The sequence below is a fragment of the Equus asinus genome, chromosome 17, assembly GCF_041296235.1.
Source record: "Equus asinus isolate D_3611 breed Donkey chromosome 17, EquAss-T2T_v2, whole genome shotgun sequence".
NCBI lineage: Eukaryota > Metazoa > Chordata > Mammalia > Perissodactyla > Equidae > Equus > Equus asinus.
In genome coordinates, this window is record NC_091806.1 from 24,679,398 (window position 1) to 24,685,397 (window position 6,000).

Consider the following 6,000-nt stretch of genomic DNA (forward strand, 5'->3'; position numbering starts at 1 on the left):
ATCCCTGAGGGATGTATTGGCTGTGATCATAAGGAGATTGGGACTATAGCAGGACAGATTTTTGGATTAGAATGTTATGCAGAGATCTCACACATAAGTAGAAGATAAAAACAATGACAAGCAAATAGATAGCAACAGAGATTGGATTAGTGCTTACCAGAGGGGAAAGTGGGAGGGAGGAGGGCCCAAGGGGTGATTAAGCACATGTGTGTGGTGATGTAGTGTAATTAGTCTTTGGGTGGTGAACATGATGTAACCTACACAGAATTCGAAATATTTTACCATGTACACCCGAAATTTATATAATGTTATAAACCAACGTTATTGCAGCAAAAAAAAAAAGAATGTTATACAGACATTAAAATGAAGAAATTCCTAATTAATGAAAGAGTAAATGGTTTTGTATAGCGTTTTGTGAAAAAAGAAGTGTACACCAAAATATGCATTACGATAATTTTGTAAAATACTGGGATTAAGGAAAAGTAAAACTTGTTCTTTATGTCTATGTACCAATTTTCCACAATAAACAATTATTGCTTTTATAAACAAGAAACAAACAAAAAACTACGTTTTCAATATCACTCAGTTCCCAAGATACAAAATTCAGAGATCTTTGTTGATTAATATTAGAATTTAAACATGAAAGTAGGAAAAAGCAGGGGTTGAAAACCTGTACTATATCAGTGTTGAACTGGACGGTCATCCATGTTTTTCTAATTCAAGCTCCTATTATTTTTCCCCTTAAAAATATTGTGCTTCTGAATATTTTGAGTTTCTTCAGGGTAAATAAGTTATGCTTACGTTTGTTAAGAGTGGTTGATGTGGGAAAGTCAATATTAATCTCTATCTACAATGTTTTAATCCGGAAAAGAAAATATTTCTTTCATTCGGAAGTTTCCTTCACAAGAGGAAGTTCCTCCAATTAAAGGATTTTTTCTTCTTCTTCTTCTCAAGCTTAAACATTGCCTTCATTTAGCCAGCATTCTATGATATTGAGATTAATTGAAACAAGTTAGAGTTGCAATAAATCGTAACTGATGGATCAATGTTCTCTGCATTGAATTTATATCTACTATATTCACACATACACACAGTAGAGTGAGAACTTCCGGTGCATTTGAGGATGTAGGGAAACTTGTATACCATTTACTTGTGGTGATTTTACATGTCAGTACATCCAAAAAGAATGAAATATAAAAAGACGTAGGGGCCGGCCCACTGGCGCAGTGGTTAATTGCACAGGTTCTGCTTCTGCAGCCCAGGGTTCTCTAGTTCGGATCCCAGATACAGACATGGCACCTCTTGGCACGTCATGCTGTGGTAGGCGTCCCACATATAAAGTAGAGGAAGATGGGCATGGATGTTAGCTCAGAGCCAGTCTTCCTCAGCAAAAAGAGGAGGATTGGCAGCAGTTAGCTCAGGGCTAATCTTCCTCAAAAAAAAAAAAAGATATAAGAATAAAACTGTGGACATTTATCTTACAATACTATAGCTTACCAGAAGCACTAACTTACACTTATGAACATTTTCCTAAGGAGAGGGAAAAAAAAACTTCCTAAGTATTAAAAGAAAGTAGTACTTTATTCTTTTGAAAACTGATGGGGCTGGTTAAAGTGGACAATATATTGGAAAAACATATTTTGAAGTCTCTGCATCATGCTGTGCTGGCTGCTTTGCCACTTCCACCTTAACTCAGCTAGCACATATGGAATTTGATCATTGGTGTCCCTAATTAGCCTATGGAATCAGAGCCCCTGATACTCAGACACAGCTGCTGCAATATTCTGATCATGATGTAAGTGCTTGATCAGGGAACAGGGAGAACAGGTGACTCTCTGTCGACTGGTTCTATCACTGTCAGCGGAGGAAAACCTTCTCTAACTGCAGTAGCATATACTTCTTAAGAGCTTGTTGTATGATTACTCAGGTTCAAGTTCTTCCTCATTTCTTATTTACTCTCCAATATCCGTGAAGCTCTCCTGGTCGCCTTGTGTTCTGTCCATACCATCTCCTTTATTCCAAATCAACAACTAGTAGTCTGTACTTTTTCTTCAACCAATATCCCCTTTGATCTCACTAATCTCTTTTTATTGCACAATGCCCCAACTTATTTTATATTTCTTATATATATTTCATACTTATATTTCAATTCATCCCATACACTTGATATCACACTTTGTATTTAACCATCTTGTATTTAACCAAATCTTGTCTGTTCTACCTTCTAAATATCGTATATTGAATCTTAACACAGCTTGTCAGTATTTCCTCTGCTACCAGTCAAGCCTAAGATGAAATTATCTTTTGACCAAGCTACAACAATTATCTTTCTCCTTCTACACATGAAATCCTCTATCCCACAATGAAAGCCTGCGATCTTTATAAACATAAATCACATCATGTTACTGACTTGGAAAAATAGTCCAAGACTTTCCAACCCACTTGGGCAAAAATCTAAACTTCTTAAGACACATCATAGAGTTTACAAGGACTTATGTGATACCTTCCTATGTACCTTTCTAAACTTTGTGACAAGTTTCTTTTCAGTCCTTCTGCTCCTACCACATTAAATTTGTTGCTGTTTCTTGACCATGTTGAGCAGATTCCTACCTCAGGGCCTTTGGACATACTCTTCCTTCTGCTTAGAAGGTTCTTCTGTCAGACTCTGAGTGATTCATTTCATTACGTAATTTAGATCTCTGTCCTAATAATATTTTCTCTGAAACGCGTTACCTGGCCACTTGTCTAAGTTACTCCATTTCAAATAGCTCTTTAATCATGAACCATGATCTATTTTTCCTCATACCATTTATCACTTCAGAAATGATTATTTGTTTATGTGACTCTATTTATGTGACAGTTCCACCCCTAGTCCTGAAATGGCCAGGCAGTGGCTCTTGTCACCAGAGCCCACTGAGAGCTAGAACCAGGAAGAAAGTCCCTGGCCACCTTCTTTCCAACACACACCTCCACAAGAGTTTTTCTTGGAAGGATGCAGTCACTCTGGTACCTTCATTGTGAAGCTGGGAGAGAATGAGACAGAAACTGAGCTACTATTTTCTTCCTCCCATCTCTGGCATCTTGTTTATTTCTTCCATTGGCTAAACATAGCTGGAAAGTAGATATCAAAGGAGCTCTATTGTTGTGACCCCTAAGGGTGAAACTCCAGGTGGACAGAGCAAGGTAGAGAAGAAAAGGTAATAGGTTTGGGTGGGGTAGGGTGACAAAGAGAGAATCAACAGCACGTCTATATCATCCACATATCTACAATGTTTTCATAGCTACCTATTATTAGTCCTACTGAAAAATAAAGCACAAGGCTCAAATTAGTAAACAACTAGTCCAAGTTCAACAAAAGTTAATTCGTCTTCGAATGGTATTCCAATCGCCAAAACTTTCTCCCTACACCATGCATTATTTTCTCTTACATGTTATAAACAAGATAACTTATATTTCCCCAAGTCAAAAATTATTAAGACATTCAGAGGTAAATTAAAATAAATAATGAATCCCATTGCTTCATCACTCTCATGAGCTTTGATCCCCTGCTGGTATTGGGGAGTGGGTAAAAATCATGTCCTCAAGATGTATATGATTTTCAAAAGAATAAAAAAGAAAGTGGTTATTCATAGCCTGAATGACTTTCTGGTAGAAATAATTAAACCATTGGGATTTGTAATAATTCCGTTATAAACTCCTCAAATCCTCATATTCATGCTCTCGTTGGGAAATCACCCTTCACTCACAGGTAAGATTATCTATTGTTAAAATGTAGTTTAAAATCTGAAAGAAGTATTTTAATTAAAAAAATAAAATTATGGGCTGAAACATTCTACTGGAGTAGCAAATGTCTTGAATTAATTCTATTATTCTCTCAGAGTACTCGTATTTATAAATGTACAATGGAGATGAATAACTTTGCCAAGCCCCACAGCGAGGAATTAGAGGATATGGGATTTCCAGCGAGGAAGTCTTGCTCCAGACCCCAGTAACTGTTACGCTTTGCTGACTCTCAAGAACTAACCATACTTACTCTCTCTTGTTTCATGAAGAAAAATAAGGGGGTGGTATTAAGTAATCTTTCTGGCACCTTTCAAGTTAACAATGCTACCCTTTATAGTTAGAAGCATCGTATCATGTAATGGTCTATACCCTCTTCATGGATAATTGGACACTTTTAGGTTATAATATATATTAATTATTTAAAGGTAAGCCAAAATGCGTTTCATGACAATGTCTTCTCTAAATTTCTTTATCCACTTCAAATGGAAGCACAACCACATGCCAAGCAGACATCCCCCTTGCTAAAGCTAAAAAATAACCTTCTAGACTCTTCAGGTGACTAGGTAGTGGCAGCAAGCATCTACATGGGAGAGCCTCAGGGTGATGATGAATGTCACAAGTGTAAAGCCTCGAGCATCCCCAGGGCCACTTCTGTGCACTTGCAAATCATTCTCTTGTAAGTTTCCTTCCTCAAATTATGTAGGATGTTGTGTTCTGTTTATTTAAAGGAAAGTTATTACCATGAAGTTCTCAGTTAAATTGTGTGGAATGTCCATTGCTTCATTGCTAATTTCCCCACAATAAAAAAAATGAATGAAGATATTAATTATTTTGGCTCTAATTAACGTTTAAAAAATAGAGACAATGTACCATCACGGCACCAAAGCGTGTTTGTCTATTATGGCAATTACCATGTTCTTATGAAGTTAAAAAAAGAAAAACACAAAATTCTTATGATTTTATTGATTTAAGAGAATTATCTTGCATTTTAATACTCTGGTCAGTAAGTCCAAACTTCTCATGAGCAGAATGGGATTATGTGATGGGCAAGATTGGTGGAGTGGTACATTTACAAAGTGACCTGTGTCAATCCTTGGCATTCCAGCCATCAGAAAGAGTCAGAATCATATTGACATGCATGGGTATGTGTTATTGAAGGAAAATGTCGATTTTTACACTATGGTCTTCCTGGTCACTTTTATCCTGCACAAATTTTGGCATGTGTACTTTATATTATGTACTGTCTCAGCGTATAGGTAATTGTTTTAAAACACTTTAATTGATTCCTGTTACGGAGTTTTTCTTACTTTTTGCAAGGGTTAAAATGAGATTGAGTTACAAAAAATTGTTATGATGTGGGGATATGTTTGTCAGCCTTTTGTTATGATTGTCTCCTCCTGGCCAGTGAGACTTTTCATACGCTATTTTATCACTCCCCTCCTGAATATTTAATACCACCAATATGTGTGTATGTATATAGCTACACACACACATATTATTTATGCAGGTTATATACATCTGTTTTTATACAAAAACACTGATTTACTTTTATGCCCCATGAACCAAATTTTGTGCCTGTATATAATTGAAGATAATACACAAAGCAAATGAGATCCTTTGAGCAGAATCTTAAAATTTAAGTAAAATTTAGTGACATAAGGGCCACCAGAAGTATACTGGAGTGGAGAAAATGCACAGATGTTACAGGGAGAGATAATAGCTTGAAAATAATCTTGAGTTTAGAGAAAGAGGTAGACAGATCCTAGTTTTACAAGAATGTATGCCATATGTCAGTTTCACTTCCCTAGGTCCATTTAGCTCTGAAAAACAGATGAGTGTGAAGGAGTGATGCTTTGGATATTACACCAAATGGTATATTACAAAACAAAGGATTACAAATTCAAAGAAACAGTGTTTAAGGAAATTGTAAGTGAACAAATATGATAAAGACTTGTGCTAATACAATGGCTTTTCAAATACAAAAAGATTTTCAGAAAAGCATTTAAAAATATGACAGCCTTTATATAAAGGAGTTCTATATTGATTTAGATATTTAAAATATCAATCACATGCTTACTTATGTAGCATGTATTTATAAGTTTCGGAGAAGAGGAAGAAGTATCAGATAGTATGAGGACGGTAATGCAGAAATGACAAAAGACACATGCCCTTTTATTTTCTTTACTTTAGAGCATCATTTGAAGCCAAGCAAACACA